Source organism: Euprymna scolopes, chromosome 46, assembly GCF_053919585.1.
Source record: "Euprymna scolopes isolate OS-2025 chromosome 46, ASM5391958v1, whole genome shotgun sequence".
Lineage (NCBI taxonomy): Eukaryota > Metazoa > Mollusca > Cephalopoda > Sepiida > Sepiolidae > Euprymna > Euprymna scolopes.
The window spans coordinates 163,094,654-163,117,282 of NC_136527.1; the positions used below are offsets into that span (position 1 = coordinate 163,094,654).

The window sequence follows — 22,629 nt, forward strand, 5'->3', positions numbered from 1 at the left end:
TATATATATATATATATATGTTTCCACTTCTCGTTATAAAACAGATGAGTATTGGTTGGAGAGACCTTGAACTAATCTAAGCTTTCTGTAAACACACACACACACACACACACACACACACACACACACACACAGCCAATATATATATATATATATATATATATATATATATATATATATATATATATATATATATATATATATATATATATATATTGATGTAATGGAATAACCTAACATCCCTCCATAAATGAAATGAACTAGAGATATATTGACCCTCTGACGTGACTGAGATAGAAGGAAAAAGACAGGAAGAGAATAAGACAAGATGTCGAGTAACTCTTCCCTTGTAAATAAACCCCTTTGTTTATTATTGTATTTTTATTTAAAGTAAGGATAGATAGAACAATCCATTCCAACCCGAATTGGAGAATTGTAATGTTTACTAGTAAAGGGACATAACTTTCAGAAGAGTTACCTTTCCCTTGCAATATATATATATATATATATATATATATATATATATATATATATATATATATATATATATATATATATATATATATATATATAGATATATAAATTAAATAAACAAGTAGGGTCCAAGCAAATTACACGGCGATCTGAATGTTGTTAAATATCGATTTTTTTCTCATATTCACACCTTGGATGCGGGACATTTTACAACATTGCGTTTCTTCTCTATCAAAGGAAGGGGTAATACATGGGTGGGCGCAAAACATGACAAATAAAGCCAGATGTAAACAGTGGGAATTTTGTAAGTCTGGAATTATAAGTTAAGGTCATCGTAAAGTTAACGGAATCAAATCTGATAAAAATAAGTCGCAATTTCATAATGTAATCATTGTTTTGTTTCTTGTTGGTTCAAATCTAATTTTTGTTATTTGATTGACTTCGCTATTTGTTCAATTCCTTCTTTTGAATTGTTTATGTGAAATATTCAGTTTTGCATTTTTTGATATTTGGATTATTTGGATTACTGTTCTCATTGTGGATGTAAACAGTAGTTCGACTAATCCAAATCATAATGAAATGTTCAATCTTTTACACGAGGAACAAAATAATGATTACACCGTTTTACGATGAACATAAGTTCTTTGTTCTGAAGCAGTTGATTTTTTCTTCTTATAATAATTTCACGTTTAAATCGTGTTTTTTGTCTTTTAATTTTGATTCTTTTATATTTTCATATATTTAATTGCTTAATGAATTGGACACACAAAACAAAATTTGTATCAATTTACTAAAGATCATATTAAGAAATCCTAACAAACAAACAAATTTTCTGCGTTGTTGGACACAAAAGAAAAACGTTTTTTTTTTTCGTATTAAATTTCTGGAATGGAAGGTAAGTTTCTTTCTTTATTTTTTTTTTACTTGACAACAATATTATTCAACAACTTTAAAATAATCTTAAATATTAAAATAAGTTTATTTTTTATTGAAATCCAAGTTTGGGGCTAATTAATTTATGTTTTGTACAAACAAGGTGTTTGTTTTTTTTTTTTTTTATTTTAATTCAATATCTTACGACTTTACTTTACTAATTATCTTTGAAATAGACCCAGAAAACTTATACTTATCTTTTAAAGGATTTTTTACGATGAATTTATTTAACTTCAAAATTTAGCTGAATTGGGTAGCTCGCCGTGAGAACATTTTCATAACTTCTTTTTCACGTGTACAAATATTTTTTTTCCCTTTTGTAAATTAATCTTTCAAATACAATCATAAAGTAATCGGAAACCTACAAAAAATTATGATAAACCTGCTTTCAAAACTGTCCTCCATTTTCCGCATATTTTTGCCCGTACCTATATTCAATGTTTAAGGTTTGGGAATAATGGAATAAGGATGCTTTTATTACGTTTACATAAAATGATTCTTTTATTACGTTTACATAAAATGATTTTTTTTATTTCGTTTACATTAAATGATTCTTTTATTTCGTTTACATAAAATGATTCTTTTATTTCGTTTACATAAAATTATTATTTTATTACGTTTACATGAAATGATTCTTTTATTACGTTTACATAAAACGATTCTTTTATTACGTTTACATAAAATGATTCTTTTATTTCGTTTACATAAAATAATTCTTTTATTACGTTTACATAAAATGATTCTTTTATTTTGTTTACATAAAATTAGGCACCGCCAAAAATGGCCGCAAAATCAAGTTGTTGTTGTTTTTTAAAACGAAATTACATTTATTAAAATCCATTATTTCTGAGTAACTTTTTTTTTCCAGAAAGATAAAACCCTGAATTTTATCATATAGAAAACAGAATAATGTAAAACTTTTTCTACTATTTTTAATTCAATTTTAAATGTTAAATTTTCCCAAAAAGTTAACAATTGACATTTTTTGTCTTGCACAAAAAACGTACTTAAATATTTAAAAAAAAGGGTTTTTGAAATAATTAATTAATTTATTTATTGTCTAACTAAGATTTACGATGATTTTCTAAGAGAATATGCAAAAATATTATAATATAAGTACCTGAATTTCAAATAATTCCACTTATTCATATAGCTAACCAGATTTCGCGTCGATTTCGCGACTCTGTTTACGTTTGCGTCTGATCAGGAGAAAACTATGGAAGACCAAACAGGCCAAAAAAACTTATTTTTCAGTGACGAAAATTTCAATGTATTATTAAGCTGAGGCTGGCCAGTACCAGATGGGTGACCATTTGTATGCGTTTGCTTTTTAATGTGTATGTGTGTGGGGGCCAGGCTCCCCAAAATGGGGGGGGGGCAATTTAAAGCAGAATAAAAAAAAATTATTTCAGCGCGTTTGGTCCACCGTAGTCGAAAGGCGGCAAACGTTTTCAAACGGGATCGAAAAAAATGATGCTATTTTTAACACAAAGGGCACAATATTTATCGAATTTTTTTTTTTTTGGTATCGATTATTCAAAGCATGCTCTGTTTAATAATGGTCATGCATTATTCGGCTCGCTAAAAAAAAATTGTTAATTTATTTATCAAAAATTTTAAAATAGCTTTTTTCGTATAAATATTAAAAAAATTTTTTTTTCGTTTTGCTTAACTTAAATTAATTATTTTACTTAACATATTCACCGAATTTCACACTTCAAAACTCAAAAGCGGGATAATTAAACACAATCGAAGTTCTGATATTCAGACGTCAAAATAAGGTATGCAAACAATTTTTTTTTTTTTTTTTTGGAATCTATAATTCTGTCCCTTACAACAACACAATATGTTGATTTCAGTTTCAGATGATTATTTTAAGCATATTTGTTCCCACTTCAAAACAAGGGGGGTTTTGTAAGCAAAAAAATATATATATATATATATCGTTTATGAAAAATAAGTACACTGTTATAAAGTTCATTCTTCTCCTAATAATCGCTGAAAATTTCGTATTGATCGGATAATTACCTGATTTTTGGTAGATTTTTAAAAAGACGGTCCGTCAAAAAGTACTGACCTGCCCCCCCAGTTTTGGCGGTGCCTACATAAAATGATTCTTTTATTTTGTTTACATAAAACGATTCTTTTATTACGTTTACATAAAATGATTCTTTTATTTCGTTTACATGAAATGATTCTTTTATTTCGTTTACATAAAATGATTCTTTTATTTCATTTGCATAAAATGATTCTTTTATTTCGTTTACATAAAATGATTCTTTTATTTCGTTTACATAAAATGATTCTTTTATTACGTTTACATAAAATGATTATTTTATCTCGTTTACATAAAATGATTCTTTTATTACGTTTACATAAAATGATTATTTTATTTCGTTTACATAAAATGATTCTTTTATTACGTTTACATAAAATGATTCTTTTATTTCGTTTACATAAAATGATTCTTTTATTTCGTTTACATAAAATGATTCTTTTATTTCGTTTACATAAAATGATTCTTTTATTACGTTTACATAAAATGATTCTTTTATTACGTTTACATAAAATGATTCTTTTATTTCGTTTACATGAAATGATTCTTTTATTTCGTTTACATAAAATTATTATTGTATTTCGTTTACATAAAATGATTCTTTTATTTCGTTTACATAAAATGATTAATTTATTTCGTTTACATAAAATGATTCTTTTATTTTGTTTACATAAAATGATTCTTTTATTTCGTTTACATAAAATGATTCTTTTATTTCGTTTACATAAAATGATTCTTTTATTACGTTTACATAAAACGTTTACATAAAATGATTCTTTTATTTCGTTTACATAAAATGATTCTTTTTATTACGTTTACATAAGATAAGCATATAATAGAAACTTAATAAAGAAAAAAATAATTGATAAATGTTTACAATCGAATTCAACATAGTTTTAATAAAAAAAATTAAATAAAATAAATTTTTTGTTTGCCATTACGTCTGAAAAGCCATTAAAAATATTCCGAAAAATAGAATGAAAAAAAAAAATTAATACTGACGCCTTTGTTTCATAAATTCAAGTGAAAATGAGCACCCACCCCTTCCTAATCTTTTTAATAATAGATGATTCAATCTGATACTTGGATTTTTTTAATCAAAAATGAGTTTATTTATTTTTGTTATTTCTGAGAAAATAATAATGTTTACCATGAACAAAATAAGTTGATCCAAAGTTTGTCGAATTGTCAGACAACTGAGCACAAAATGTTTTTTTTTTATATTTTTATTCTTTTTTAAAAATATTTTTACAAATACTTTTCTGTCAACATTTACCTAATATGTCACTAGAGAATTGTTTGAATTTTGATATTTTATTCAATATTTGGGATTTTCGAATAAAGATAATTTTATTTAAGTTTACATAAAATGATCCTTCATTTATTGGGCATCACTAATTAACAGAAACTTTATATAGAACAAAATAATTTGTAAATATTTACAATCACAACCAGTATAGTTTTTCGGGGTTTTTTTTAGAGATTTTTTTATTTGTTTCTTTTAGATGTAGTTTTATGTCAACAATTATCTATTATGTAGCTAAATCATAATGTTTATCATAAACACAATAATTTGATTCGATTTGGATTTCTAAGAGTACTAGGAGTCGGAGTCGGAATTTTTTTATCAAACTCCGACTCCTTAAGTCCAATAAATTTACTTTTTTATATGGGTCTCCTGTTTGGTTTTACCCGTTATTTTTTAATTATACAAAACACGGCACATAGGTCCCTGATAGTAGCCCCCTACATCAAAGTGCCAAAGTTGCAGGGATACTATGTAGGGAGTTGAGCAGCAAAGAGTGTGTTTACAGTAGGTGTATCAGAATTTTTGTAGGAATTTTTGACACCCCTAACACGAAACCCTGTATAAAATATTTAAAAAAAAACTCGTAGTTTCTCTTTTAAAAGTGGGTTGTTTATTTTCTTTATGGATTATACTTCAAAAATAAATTATTAAAGTTGTATAAAAAGTCATAGAAATATTTTTAATTTAAAAAAAACAGTAATGAAATCAATTGAATTTTACGAGTTCAGTATTTTTCAATTTTTAAACTTTAAAAATCTATCAAAATTTTTCTATTGATTCTATTTTTACGATATTTTCAGGATCAATTGAAATTTTATGCTCTTTCCAATAAACCGAATATAATATTTTAGACAAACGTTTTTTTTTAATTCACACTACTCCCATTTTGAAATGTCTATTAAAAAGTAAATAATTAATTTATTCACCAAAGTTTATATATATATCACAAATTGGAGATAAGATCAATAAATAATATATCCAAATTTAAAACAAAAAAGTAGTGTTTTTTAGAAATTTACCTGTAAAATCCGAAGTTTAAAACCCCTTTTTTAAACCACGTTGTTTTTTTTTATTAAATGAAACCTTGGTCCTTGCTCCTTTAATTGAAAAAAAAATAGGGGTTGAATTACATTTTTCGAGTAGTTATAACTTGGAAAGACAGGGGTCTAATTAATTCACGCCCCTATTTTGAAATGTCTATTAAAAAGTAAATAATTAATTTACTCATCAAAGTGTTATATATCACAAATTGAAGATAAAAGATCGATAAATAATATATTCAACTTTAAAACAAAAAAAGTGTTTTTTTAGAAATTGACCTTTGAAGTCCGAAGTTTAAAACCTTTTTTTTAACACGTTGTTTGTTTCTGTTTTTTAACTGAAACCTCGGTCCTTGCTCCTTTAATTAAGAAAACATTAGGCGTTTAATTACATTTTTCGAGTAGTTATAAGCTTGGAAAGACAAGGGTGGAATTATTCAATATTTTTCACAAAGTTTCTGACACACCTAGTCTAGAAGTTCTAGGGAAGAAACTATTAGAATAGAAGGTTTTCATACATCTAGGGATTTCTACTGTGTTGGGGTGGGACTTTGCTGCCTGTCGGGTTTGTCGGGGGTATTTTCATTAAGAGGGTTCAAGAGCTTGTAGTTCATCAGAACATATACCATTAAAATACTTGTAAAACAAGCGGATGGATGCAATATTTTGTTGATGGGACAGGGGATGAAGCTTAGATGACAGTTCAGGATCTATCAAGTTGGTGACTCTCTTTTGAACCCTGCCCAGGAGCGATAGACTAGTAGCTGATGCACCAGCCCAAATGTCACAACAATACGCCATACATGGGCGAATGTTAGCTTGGTAGAGGTATAGGATATTTTCAAGTGTAACTAACTTTCTAGCAAGGTAGAGAGAGCCCACATTTGCAGCAGTCTTGGCAATGATCTCGATGTATCTATTCCAACTCATGTTCTCTGCCTTGGCAGAGTTAAAAGTAGACTTCATAGTCTAGTGGGTGATGCCATTTTCTCTTCCCTGCAAACTCTTTCTCACAGCCTGTCTCTGCTTTATCATTATTTTCATGGTACATGCTCGTCTGAGCTTCAGTCTATAGCCCCCTCGCCAAACTTTCACGAGAAACACTCGTCTAGTTGAAAAAAATTATCAATAATTTCCCCCACACTTTATCTGTGCCTGAACATAAACATAGATTCCATGAACAAAGTTTCTTCCTTAGAATGCACACCTCTTCCATTTGCCTCTTTGCCAGTTGACTATAATATCGTCATTTTCAAGTCCTACCTAAGCATGTTCTTAATGAGCCGTTTCCTTTAAGTAATCGAATTTTTCAAATTTCCATTTACAATTAAGACGACAGTGTTCCATTGACCACTGTATGCTTATTAACCCTTATTCTCGAGTGGCATCTGGGCCTTGATAAATGCGGACTCTTTTGTAAAATAACATAAGTCAAACGTAGGTATATAAAATTTCAAACATAAAATTTTCACTGACAAAAAAATATAATAATTTAAAACTTTTCTTAAACTTGAAAAAATATATTAATTATTGTGTAAAACCACTTTTGAAAAATATAATAATTAAAACCTTTTCTTAAACTTGAAAAAATATATTAATTATTGTGTAAATAAAACTTAAAAAATATGATAATTTAAAACTTTTCTTAAACTTGAAAAAATATATTAATTATTGTGTAAAAACAACTTTTGAAAAATATAATAATTAAAAACTTTTCTTTAATTTGAAAAAAATATATTAATTATTGTGTAAAAAACTTTTAAAAAATACCAACTCTTACAAACTCTTAAAAGCTGGGGTCACAAATTTAAATCCAAAAGGTTTCAGCACTTTGTAAGAATATATTCTGTGGAGATCATAAAATTCTATAAAGTCTCTCCTGTGAACAACTTGTGCTGTAGTTCTAATTAAATAACTTCATACCTATTAAGTCTGCATCTTATAAACCACACACAAAATGGATAGTGCCAGCTCAGAAATGTTAGGTAAGCCTATCTAATCCAATGCTCACCTAACAATGAAGTACAACCGCACAATATATATATTGTCTGATTATTATGTGAAGATGAATCACTATTGATACAACACATAAACATTTTAAGGCCAATCGATTTGGCAGGTGAGTTGTTACACACTCCGTACACATAATACAATTAAATGTCCGGGTAAAGTTTGCTATACAAACAGTAAAGATGATATTTAATGACAATATGGATACTCAATACTAATGATAATCATATGAAATCCTATTTAATTCAATACAACAAACTCAATAATGATAATCATATAAAATTTTACTTAATTCAATAAAAGCTCAATAGTAATGATAATTATAGGAAATAATATTTAATTAAATATAACAAACTCAATAATAATAATAATATCAAAACACAAACCATGGCCGACAATTAATTTTGTGCTCGTTTGACTTGTTGATCTAGTGTTACTTTTCATCAATTCTCTGTTTAGGTAACTCATTATAATACATCATCATATTCCAGTACCTTTCTATTCAAAGCTGTAAACTTATATGAGTTTTTTTTGTTTCTCCCTTTCAATTTTGACTTAACAATGACAGAAAAAAAGTTCATGAAAACATTTGTAATTCTCTCCCTGTTCCTTGTTTTCCTGACTATATAGACATGCTAAACTTAAATGTGATGTAAACAGACATATCACATCACAACTTACAGGGAAAACCTCTGCTGATATGGCCCATAATCCATAGTATCTCATTATGTTTCAGTTGCAATGTGTGTTGTTTTTGAAACGCCAATAAGGATACTTTTTCAGTATATTTTGTTTATTAAATTTTTACATGAATTTGTAGAATAGTTAACGACACTTGGCTCTTATTCTCCCTCAACAAACACAAGAAAACTGAAACCGATACAACTTCCTCTCTACCACAATAAATTGTAACCATATTGTTTATCATGTTAAATGCGTAAAATATAAACGACATGCAAAATTTGTCTTACTAATATTTAAATATAAAACATTAAATTCGCTTAATATAAAGGTCTATGATTGCAAATTATTTTAACGTTTAGATGAATAAAAAAATGAACAAATATTTTAAGATAAAACATTTCAATCCAATTTTAAATTTGTTTCGTCTCAAACAATAGAAGCCTTACAATCAACAAAGGAGAATGGTTGGATTTTGATGTTTGTCCGATTGGTCGAGAGTAGGTATGTTTGTGCAGAGCGTATATTTGAGACTCTCTTACTATGTGAATTGTGTATTAAAAATATTTTGTTTTAATCAATAGTTAAAGATTAAATATAAACTTGCTGATGAGATATATATTGTCTGATTATTATGTGAATATGAATTAGTATTGATACAACACACAAACGTTTTTAGGCCAATCGATTGGCAGGTGAGTTGTTACACATTCCTTACACATAATACAATTTAATGTCCGGGTAAAGTCTGCTATACAAACAGTAAAGATGATATTTAATGACAATATGGATACTATGGGTTCGTTGAATTAGCATATCTTTCAATATAGCACTTAAAAACTTTCGATGTTAAAGGGAGAAACACTTTAAAGTCGTTAACAAATGATAGTCATATGAAATCATATTTAATTTAATAAAAATCTCAATAATAATGAAAATCATATGAAATAATATTTAATTCTATAAAAAACTCAATATTACTGATAATCATATGAAATATTTAATTCAATAAGAAACTCAAAGATAATGATAATACTAAGAAATCATATTGAATTCAATAAAAAAAATCAATAATAATGAAAACTATGTGAAATCATATTTAATTCAATAAAAAACTCAATAATAATGAAATAATATAATCAAATGAAATAATATTTAATTCAATAAAAAACTCAAAAATCATGAAAATCATAATTCAATAAAAACTCAATAATAATGATGATCATATAAAATAATATGTAATTAAACAAAAAAACTCATTAATAAAAATAATCATATGAAATAATATTTAATACAATAAAAACTCAATAATAATGATAATCATATGAAATATTTTATTCAATAAAAACTCAATAATAATGATAACTATATGAAATAATATTTAATTCAATAAAACTCAATAATAATGATAATCATATGAAATAATATTTAATTAAATAAAAAAATCAATAATTATCATGATCATATGAAATAATATTTAATTCAATAAAAACTCAATAATATTATAATCATGAAATAATATTTTATTCAATAAAAAACTCAATTTAATGATGATCATATGAAATATTTAATTCAATAAAAAACTCAATAATAATGATAATCATATGAAATCTTATTTATACAATAATAATGATAATCATATATCTTATTTTATTCAATAAAAACCCCTATAATAATGATAATCATATGAAATAATATTTAATTCAATAAACAACTCAATAATAATGATAATCATAAAAACTCAATAATAATGATAATCATATGAAATACTATTTAATTCAATGAAAACCTCAATTATAATGATAATCCTATGAAATAATATTTAATTAAAAAAAAACAAATAATAATGATTAGCATATGACATCTTATTTTATTCAATAAAAAAACTCAATAATAATCATAATCATATGAAATAATATTTTATTCTATAAAAAACTCAATAATAATGATAATCATATGAAATCTTATTTATTCAAAAATAATGATAATCATATGAATGTATGAATGGTGTTCAATAATAATGATAATCATATGAAATAATATTTTATTCAACAAAAAAATCAATAATAATGACAAGTTTCTGCTCGTTTGACTTGTTTATCTAGTGTTAATTAATTCACTGTTCAGGTACCTCGTTATAATACATCATATTATTCCAGTACCTTTCACTTCAAAGCTGTAGACGTGGAGCTCTACTCTGTCCGTTTTTATTGCCTATAACAATTCACTATAAAATCTCTTAAAACTATATTCCTTAAAAATAGGAAACAGAATTAACTTTCTAAACATAAAACCATTTTCATAGATTTATTATTAAATGTGCTGATCTTACATGTGATTATGTTTTAAAAAATATGTTAAGCTGAATTAGAGATGAACAAATATTTTTCTTCATTGGTTTGGAATAATAGGATTGACACATTGAGAAATACACGAGAAGAAATAGAAAATGTAATTGTCCCAAGCAAGGAAAATATTAATCTATATGTGGTAGTTGTATTGTTATAAAATGTTTAGTAAAAAATCAAAATAATATAATTAGGTTAAGTGTTTGTTATATGTTAATAATAATTTAAATATTTAGTCTTACTAATATTTAAATATAAAACATTAAACTCACTTATAAGTTAAACGTCTATGATTCCAAATAATTTTAACGTTCAGATGAATTAAGAATGGACAAATATTTTAAAATAAAACAATTCAACCCCATTTTTAAACTTTTTTTCTCAAATAATAGAAGTCTTACAAGCATCAACAAAGGAGAATGGTTGGATTTTGATGTTTGTCTGATTGGTCGGGAGTAAGTATGTTGGTGCAGAGCGTATACCTGAAACTTTTTTAGAAGTCTAAGACAAATATGGTCTTGGTAGTTGCACGAAGCCATATTTGGCTAGAATACATATGGTAATCTTAGCTTTGTTTACGTATAGAATACTCTTATGTAATTTTCTAGCAAGTTTTAAGCAGGCTTTGTAACATCCTTACTATGTAAATTGTGTATTAACAGATTATTAAATAACAATTTTGTTTTAACCAATAGTTAAAATGACGTTAAATGGGCTGGTAAGTCCAGCTAGAATTCGTCACATAAAGATTAAATATTAACTCACTGATAAGTTAAACACGTAGTAACAACAATTTCTATGTTCAGATGAATTAGCGATAAACGGATATCCTTAAACAATCTATAAATGTTAATAATATGCTTTAAATTTGATAAATATATATACGGAAAACAAAAAATAACTAATAAAAAATAAATGTACAGATTTTAATGTAGGTTTTCGAACCGAATTAGTAACGTTTTCGGCATTAAATAAATCCTTTATAAGAAATAGTCGATAATTTTGATAAATTTACATATTTTATATACAGTATATGCATGTGCTTTAGGAAGGCAGAAATAAACCTAGATATATTTCTCTCATTATAACAATGAAAAATATTACATCAAGATTGTCACACACACATGCGCACATGCATATTTTCCTTAAAACAATATACGTTTATAATGTATTTATTCAATAAACATATCTTAAAATGCAACGGTTTATTTAACTCAATGAAAATGATTTACACTTTCAGAGCATATGTAACTTTATTAAGCATTTAATTCACATTCATATTGTTTAAATTACTGCGTCTTACACGTGTTTCATTGCATAAACCAATCAAATTATCAGACATTTTTATCAGTTCATCAAAGAAGAAACTGTTCACTTTTTCTTGGTTCAAAAAGGAAATATATTTTAAAAGCTGCTTAGAAACGTTTAACAGACATAAAAATCCAAAATCCAGTAAAAAAAGTAAATGAAACGTAACTTCAAAGCGAAATAAAAAGGTTTAAAAGACAGTAAGACTTGTTATATATAAAACATTAAAGACAGTAAGACTTGTTATATATAAAACATTAAAGACAGTAAAACTTGTTATATATAAAACATTAAAGACAGTAAGACTTGTTATATATAAAACATTAAAGACAGTAAGACTTGTTATATATAAAACATTAAAGACAGTAAGACTTGTTATATATAAAACATTAAAGACAGTAAGACATGTTATATATAAAACATTAAAGACATACTGATATGCAGAAGAAAGACGTTTAGTTCGTAGAGCATGAATTGAATAGACTCATTTTACAGGCCATATTTAAATTTATACTAAACTTTCAACATTAATACATTTTAATAATTTATACTATCAGAAGGTGAAAATAATCAGAATAAAATATCATAAAGAAACAAAAAATATATGAATAACAAAAATATGCTAAAAAAGTTGAATTAAATAATTTCTTAAATTGCAATACAAAAATACTTATTTTAATAAAAATTAAAAAAGTAACTACTAAGAATATCAGTTCTGTAATGGAGGTAAGGTAACCAATTTACAGCTTCGAGAGCTTTTTAAGGTATATTAATATGTATTATCAGACGTTAATTAAAAAATAAAACTGCACTAATCGATTATTAAAATAAATAAATAAAACTGCACTAATCGATTATTAAAACGGTTTATATCAGTGGGATAATAAAATATAGGAATTATAGTAATGCATTCACAAGCGTTCGATAAAATAATTCGTTGAATGAAAAACTGTTGATTTCTAAAAAAAGTACAAAAAATAAGAACCTAATTCTGTTGCATTAAATTATTATGAATATTAATAAATATGTAATGTTATGAAAATATTCAGTTTAATATCAAACACATTAGAAATAAGCGGTTATATTTCCACACATATGACTTAAAACGAAAGCTATTTTAAAAGACCATATTAGTATCCATTGCTAAGTAACTAGATTATATATTGATTTGTATTATTAACTTTAATTTAATGAGTATTTAAATTCAATTTTCCTGTAATATAAACTTATAATATTTCTATTGTTTGCAATATATTTTTATTATTATCAGTAGCAACTATGGTAGTTGTATGGGTACTGTTCCTACAATTCTTACTATTATTGTTTATTTTACTTTATTAATTGCATAATTCATTTATCTATTACAAAATACTATGAATAGTATTAAATATTACAACAATATGAATGTGAATTAAGAGTTTTTGTGATTTGGAAATGTTTTATAAGGTTATGTTTCTTGTTTTGTTGGTACGATTAAAATAAACAATGATATTAAAATATTTAATTTAATTTGTTTTTACTTACAGATGTTCCTGCTTGAACGTTTTAATGGATATTAAAGGATCACCTTACTCCTTAAAGAGTATTCTTTACACAATTATATCTTTACGTAGCTGTCAACAGAAAACGTCTGCACACAACTTTATTAGAAAGATATGTGTGAAGAGTTATTTTATCTGGATTGTTTAGCAAATAGTGATAAGAACATCACACATAATTCAATTTGTGAAATTTTTGTTTAATGTTTTAATAAATCATAAGATATCGAATTTAACATTTCAGAAGAATCTCCTAATTTACAAAATAGAATATTTTAACTTTTACACAACGACATATATCTTATCAAATAAAGTAAGTGATACAAATTGAAATTTCTTTAGTATAAAATCTAACTTGCATCAACAACTCAGATTAAAATGTTGTTTATAACTTGGAAGTTATAATCTTGCACCAGGAGCAATTTATGTTTAAATATGAATATACATCTGAAGGGAAAGCCACATTCTTGTAAAGTGTGTGGATATTCGTTTACTCAAAAATCAAATTTAGTGACACATATGAGAACTCACACTGGGGAAAAGCCACATTCTTGTGAAGTGTGTGGATATTCCTTTACTAATAAATCACATTTAGTAAGACATATGAGAACTCACACCGGAGAAAAACCGCATTCTTGTAAAGTGTGTGGATATTCTTTTACTGAAAAATCGAAATTAGTGATACACATGAGAACTCACACTGGGGAAAACCCACATTCTTGTAAAGTATGTGGATATTCGTTTACTCAAAAATCAAATTTAGTGAGGCATATGAGAACTCACACTGGGGAAAAGCCACATTCTTGTAGAGTGTGTGCATATTCTTTTTCTCAAAAATCAACATTAGTTAGACATATGAGAACACACACTGGGGAAAAACCACATTCTTGTGAAGTGTGTGGTTATTCGTCTATTCAAAAATCAACATTAGTTACACATATGAGAACACACACTGGGGAAAAGCCACATTCTTGTGAAGTGTGTGGATATTCGTCTATTCAAAAATCAAAATTAGTGAGACATATGAGAACTCACACTGGGGAAAAGCCACATTCTTGTAAAGTGTGTGGACATTCTTTTACTGAAAAATCAAACGTAGTGAAGCATATGAAAACTCATACTGGGGAAAAGCCACATTCTTGTGAAGTGTGTGGATATTCGTCTATTCAAAAATCAGATTTACTGAGACATATGGGAACTCACACTGTGAAAATAGCAAATAGCAGCCATAAAGGGAACAGCATCTATTCTTAAAAGAGCCCTCAGATATAAATTTAAATCATAGCAGAATCAATTGTTAGCTCCAGGAGGGAGTCCCTTGATCTCTTAATACTTACTGAAGTAAAATAAATAAAAAAAAGGGAAAAACCACATTCTTGTAAAGTGTGTGGATATTCTTTTACTGAAAAATCAAAATTAGTGAGACATATGAAAACTCACACTGGGGAAAAGCCACATTCTTGTAAAGTGTGTGGATATTCGTTTACTGAAAAATCAGATTTACTGAGTCATATGAGAACTCACACTGGGGAAAAGCCACATATTTGTGAAGTGTGTGGATATTTTTTTACTGAAAAATCAACATTGGTGTTGGTATTCTGATATCAAGTTGCAAAGTTCTTCTAGGGGACGGCTACTATACAGCGAGACATGATGGAGTATGCAAGTGCCTCCACTGGATCATCTGTAAAAAATTAAACATCCTGTGTAACAGCAAGTCCTGGGGAACACCAACCTGAAAAAACAGTTGGAAATGATTTATATACCATACATTACGACCATGTAATCCCTACAGCCACCTACCTTGAAAATGCTGCTGTGAAACCTGACATAGTTATATGGAATAAGTCAGAGAGAGTTGCAACCTTGATTGAAGTGAGTGTTCCTAATGATGGCGGTCTTAACAGAGCTGAAAGAGAGAAACAGACCAAATACCAAGATCTCATGTATGATATGAAAAGAAACTGGAACCTAAGGGGATATCGATCATACCAGTTATCATAGGTGCCACAGGACTTATGAAGAAGAACCTGAAGTCCTACCTAACTAATATTCCTGGTGAACCAAGTGCAAAAGAGATTCAGACAATCGCACTTAAGGGAACAGCGAGGATACTAAAAAGAGCTCTCGGTTGGTTTTAATAAAAAAGCGGGGCAATGTTGGCAGCTGGTTTGGCTGCCCCATACCCGACATTACAATCTTCAAAGGAAGAAAAATAAAAAATAAAAATTAAAAAAAAGGGAAAACCACATTCCTGTGAAGTGTGTGGATATTCCTTTACTAATAGATCAAATTTAGTTAGATATATGAGAACTCACACCGGAGATGAGCCTTACAAGTACCTTGCCATTGAGGAAAACGAGAACATACAACATGCCAAGATGAGGGAGAAGATTAGTAAAGAATATGTACGCCGGGTGAGGAAAATATGCAAAACCCAGCTCACCAATAAAAATAAAATTACTGCCATAAACCAGCTTGCTATGCCAGTAATAACATACAGCTTTGGTATCATTGACTGGCCACAAAAATACATCAACCGGCTAGATGTAAAGACACGGAAGCTACTAACGCTTCATAAAATAATATATAGAAATCAGTGTCTACCAAGGCTGTATGTGCCCAGGGGAGAAGGAGGTCTGGGACTCTCAGAGATTAATCATCAACATAGGGCAACTATTGTGAGCACCGGTCAGTATCTGAGAAGCTCCCAGAATGACACCCTCTCAATAGTATATGAACATCAGGAGACAAGAGCCAGCAGAACAACATCAGTCACCCAGCTGACCAAACATTTTGGTAAGAGTTGTCTCTCAGATGAGGACGAAACACCAAACAAGTGTGCCACAGAAATAGCAAGAAAGAGCCGTCAGAAATATACCGAGACCTTTCAACAGATGAACCTTAAATAATGGGAACAACATCAGCGTGCAAAGTATTTTCTGGGGGAACTTTCTCGGGAATACATAGATAAAGAAGGTTCTTTGGACTGGCTCAAAAGAGGATCCCTCCACCACGATCAGGAAAGGGTCATAATCGCGTCCCAAGACCAGGGATTGATGACCAATGCATTCAAGAAGATGGCAGGGATCAGTAATGACAATAAATGCAGATTCTGCCACACAGAATTGGAAAGTATTGGTCATCTGATATCAAGTTGCAAAGTTCTTCTAGGGGACGGCTACTATACAGCGAGACATGATGGAGTATGCAAGTACCTCCACTGGATCATCTGTAAAAAATTAAACATCCAGTGTAGCAGCAAGTCCTGGGAACACCAACCTGAAAAAACAGTTGGTAATGATTTATATACCATACATTACGACCATGTAATCCCTACAGCCACCTACCTTGAAAATGCTGCTGTGAAACCTGACATAGTTATATGGAATAAGTCAGAGAGAGTTGCAACCTTGATTGAAGTGAGTGTTCCTAATGATGGCGGTCTTAACAGAGCTGAAAGAGAGAAACAGACCAAATACCAAGGTCTCATGTATGATATGAAAAGAAACTGGAACCTAAGGGGATATCGATCATACCAGTTATCATAGGTGCCACAGGACTTATGAAGAAGAACCTGAAGTCCTACCTAACTAATATTCCTGGTGAACCAAGTGCAAAAGAGATTCAGACAATTGCACTTAAGGGAACAGCGAGGACACTAAAAAGAGCTCTAGGTTGGTTTCAATAAAAAAGCGGGGCAATGTTGGCAGCTGGTTTGGCTGCCCCATACCCAGCATTACAATCTTCAAAGGAAGAAAAATAAAAAAAAAGAGAAAAACCACATTCTTGTAAAGTGTGTGGATATTCTTGTTCTCAAAAATCAACCTTAGTTAAACATATGAGAACTCACACAAGGGAAAAGCCACATTCTTGTAAAGTGTGTGGATATTCTTGTTCTAAAAAATCAACCTAAGTTAAACATATGAGAACTCACACAAGGGAAAAGCCACATTCTTGTAAAGTGTGTGGATATTCTTGTTCTCAAAAATCAAATTTAGTGAGTCATACTAGAACTCATACTGGGGGGAATTGAATGCGTACTAGACACCAACCTCGGGTTTCAGTCTCTTGGTATAGGGGTCTACCATGAACTCTGGTATGGAGAAACTGTCAATTGTCATTTATGTAAACCTTGATCATATATTAAAATTTAAATGAAAATAAAAAAAATAAAACTAAATCAATAAACTGGCAGGACGTCGTCCAAAATAAAGAAAAATCCCTTTAGCTTTGCTATTTACTGGGTTATATGAGAAAAATAACGGTGCACCTTCTTCTAGTGATGTTTCCACAAGTAACAACACTAAGCTGGACACTCCACCAGACAAGTCAAATTCTAGTCCTGAAATCCGGCAAGATAAAACAAAGACTACTAGGAAAAGACACTATAACCAAGTAAGTGATCTATTGAGGAGACGAAAATTATTTTTCATTGTTTCGCATATTCAAGGTATGAAAAATGGAGGAGGAAGAAACGGTATTTGAGGTTCAATTAAAAACTTATCCCTTGACAAAAGAAAAAACATTACTAAATACAAGTAAGAACATACTTTCAATTATATCTAAAATACATAAATATCTCCAAAAATATGTTAGAGAGTACATTAAGAAAGATTTTAGTGAAGCAACGATTGATTTCACCAAATTTAACACTGCTGAAATTGCCCAAAGCCAGTGGAATAGGGAGAAAGATTGGACAGTGATTTGGTCAATGGAATACGCAAATATAAAATATCAAAAATTCGCAGAAAGTTGTAAGCAAGCTTTGAGAAGGAAAAGTTAACATGTCAGAAGTCTAATTCTTTGAGGAACAATGTCTGTCCTGTTTAGCAAATGTTCCAACTAAAAAAATATCCATGAAATGGCTAAAAACGTCATTTGTCAAATCAGCAATACACTCGAATCTCGTCGATGGGGTTTGCATCTTATAAGAATGTGAAGTTTGCATGAATAAGAATGCAGCGGTAAAGCAATAACGTTATCGAGTATTAATTAGGGAAAAGGAGGACGATAATAAAATTCGAGATTTAAAAAGACGAATGAAAATCGGGAAACCGTCCAACATGGAACAAAAAACTTTATAGTAGACGAAGTCGTATATTATTTGTTTGTTCTTTGGTCGTAATTTTTTGTTGATTATATTAATCTGATTACGGAATAAAAACTCATGACGGTAAATAGCATTTCGGTAAATAACTTAGATGTAAGTTGTCTCCTATTTGCGTCATTATCAGAGCAAATTGATAGCGTTAAATAGTCATTCCATACTGAGAACCGTCATTCGTGTGTGCATGTATATTTCAGAGTGTTTATATATATTATTCGTGTCTATATTGGCGGGGGCATAGAGAACGAAAGAGTGTATATTATAGACAAGTTTATTCTTCATCCGGATGAGATGATGCCAGAAACTCAAGCTTTTATGGCTACATGGTCTCATTTTCCCTCCTTCGCCTCCAACGGACATCAGCTCCCAGTCTGACGGACTCCTCTGGTCGATCTTGCCTGCTCTCTCCTAACCTGTCTTTCAACTGACTCGAACACATCTCAATATATTGGGAATTCCATTTTCCGGCATCAGTGTGGTTTCTTCACGTTTCAAATTACACGTGTGCTTTGAACATGCATTCACATGCCTTTGGTAAACAAAGAAATTCCTAAATTGAATTGTATCGTTTTTAACCTATTTTGTTAATCATTATTTCTAACCTCGTATTGTCCATTCTTTTAACTGACATATTTAATATCCAGTTATTTCTAAAAGAATGAACAATCGCTGCATTCCTAAATTGAATATCCATTATCTGTTTAAACTTTGCTTACTGGGTTCGATTCTATCCTTTTCAAATATCATCTTCAAACATATCTATTTAATTACTGGGGTCTGTCCCCTCCTCATGTAGCAATAGTATTATGGTTCAAACGGAGATAAATAGGAGTGGCACTGAGAAAGAGGGAATCAGATAGACCAGGAGAAAGGGAAGGATCCGGAGAAAGGGAATTGCTAAGGATGGGTAAAGATTATAAATTCTGATTCTATATTATTCTCTATTCTAAGATAGACATTACAGAAATTAACTTGCGGATATCAAATGTTATTTAACTGGTATAAATTTAACAAATGCAACGCGGTTACTATTGATGCTTAATGAATATACGTCAGAGATATCTCCAGAAACAAACAAAGTACGAAAATAACCACCTCCCCTAAAAAACTGGACTTGTTTTATTGTCTGTAAAATATAAAGACTGGTGTGTTTTTAAATTAAAACCCGTTATAGAAATTGTGATGAACACACACACACACACGAGGAAAAAAGATAAAACTGTATAACAGAAAACAGAAAAACAAAGAAAAAGACAGAAAATCATCGATTCAATTGGAAAAAATACTAATGTGATATTTTGTATTATTTTTGAAAATATGGAATGCCTTGTTTTAAATAATTTATTTGTTTTGTTGATGTAAATATTTAAAAATTGGAATGATAAAAAATATAAAATATTTTTTTTTGTAAATGAGGGTTTCGAATGGTGGATATTGAGCCGGGGCGACGCCGGTAAAATCGAAGGTGTATGCACACGCCAGATTTTTTACTGGCCTATAAAAATGACCTGAATTGTAATTATCACCGAAAACAAAGAAAAGCTTACATTTCAGGTTGGGAAGTTAGAATTGCTTAATGCCAAATAAAGAACAATAAAAACTTGTAAAGTGAAAACAGTTGTCTGCTTTGATTTTGAGAACAACAAAAGAATTGTCAGGTATAGATATAATTTTGCAAGCATCTGAAAAGGGCAAACCAGAAAATATTATATATATATATATATATATATATATATATATATATATATATATATATATATATATATGATAAGGGAACATAAGATCATGATATTATTAATATGGGAATAGATACTTAATCGAAGGGGCATTCTCATTCGAAATAAAAAAAAACGAGGGCATGTTAGCATTACGGACCCTCAGTATATTAAAATTAGCTACTTCTCATTTTGGGCAGAGTTCACAAGAGAGTCGCCAACCTGATAGGTTGTGGACTGTCATCTAAGTTTCAGCCTCTGTCCCATCGACGAAATGTTGCATCCCTCTGCCTGTTCTACAAGTATTTTAATGGTGAATGCTCCGACGAACTACAAGACCTTGCACCCCTCGACGTAAATACCTCCAACAGACCAATCAAGCAGATAAATCTCACCCCTACACAGAAGAGATAAGAAGGCCGTCTACTATAATAGTTTCTTCCCCTGGAACTGCTAGACTTTTGAACTCGCTTCCGGGTTTTTGTTTTCCCAACTGTACTGACATGCAGATGTTCAAGTGTAATGTGAACAGATATCTTGCTACTCAACTCCCTACATAGAAGGATATTCGACACTATAAAACACGAACAAGGAAGCGTTAGACAAAACATCTCATATAAACAACGCTGCACACTTAAGAGCCTCAGCAGTAGCCCTAATCACCGACCACATCTCCTCCTACAACTTACACTGCTTCGGCCTGATTCCCTCAGACATCCGCAAACTCCTACTTATAATAGTAGACAACACATACTTCACCTACCAACGCCAAAAATACAGACAAATTACAATGCTGCCCATAGGTTCCAGCCTCTCAGGAATATTGGCCATCTCATACATGGACAGACTCGAACGCCGAGCCCTCAACACGTGCAACTCTATCATATTCCTCTCGAGATATGTTGATGTTCTGATCCTCACATCATCACGCACCGACGCTGAGAACATCTACGCTATCTTCTCTGATTCTGACCAACACATAGAATTCACCATCGAATACCCCAGCGATGACGGATCCCTATCACTCCTAGACTTCAACCTAAAAATATCAGATGACGGGGCCAGCATTACTAAATTCTACCGAAAACCAGCCAGCCGAAGTATATTTATACACTACAAGTCTGCCCTCCCTACTAAGGTCATCATCAAATATGCTAGGAATGAGATAACCCGCATCCAAAGCAAATGCAGCAAGCCAAAAAACAAGACAGAATGCACAAAACGGTTCCACCAGGTCCTAGAGGCTAACGGATAACCCAGCACTGTCATTAAACACCTTTGGAACACGAGAAAACATGTAAGAGGTTTCTCCACTAATACTTGCTTCCTTAAAATGCCCCATCTCAGCGACAAGATCACAACGGCTATCTGCAGGGCTATCAGAAGAGAGGGTCTCAATATGCAACTAGCCCACTCTAGAAACTTAATAAATAAACAGCAGTATATATTTAAACGAAAAAAAAATTAAAATTAAAATATAGCTAGCTGAAGTAATACAAACCAACTAAAAAAAAATCTACCACTCATGAAAATAAATAAATTAACAACTCCCAAGGAATGTCATCCCTATTCCACTCCCCTTCCCCTCACCTATTTTCCTACCCCCAGCAACACTAACCTAAACACCCAGCTGCCGACCGAGAACACATCACCCCGCACCCCACCTCCCTCCTCTCTCACATCCGACCCCTACAGTAGTCGACCGGACACAGTCCAGTGGCGATTTACGTGAGGCAGAAAAGCAGAGACACCGCACACGTCAGCAGAAAAAATAAATAAATAATAGTAATAATAATAAAGACAACATAACAGAGAACATTAAAAAAAGCTCACGCTAAAACAACAAGTTATAAACAAAAAATAAAGACAAATAAATAAAAATAATAAAATCATAAACATATTAATTACCACACCATACCTTACACAAATCCCTTACTCACATTTGCCCCGAGTCCTACACAATTTCCGCTCCATCATCCAGCATGCTTTGAATCGACCTGTTACGCACACCATTTGAAAAGGGAAAATTTCCGACATTAATAATGGAATACGTCGCAGAGACTAACAAGTAAGACATTTTACCAATACAACTGAAAAAAAAAATATA

At 30.0% G+C, this 22,629-nt stretch overlaps 1 long non-coding RNA gene across 1 annotated transcript; it reads left to right on the plus strand.

Moving 5' to 3' along the window:
* Window positions 1-1,097: 1,097 nt before the first annotated feature.
* Window positions 1,098-15,903, plus strand: LOC145271319 (uncharacterized). Its single transcript, XR_013865820.1, has 2 exons — window positions 1,098-1,369; window positions 13,686-15,903. It is a non-coding gene; the product is annotated as an uncharacterized LOC145271319 (long non-coding RNA).
* Window positions 15,904-22,629: the final 6,726 nt, after the last annotated feature.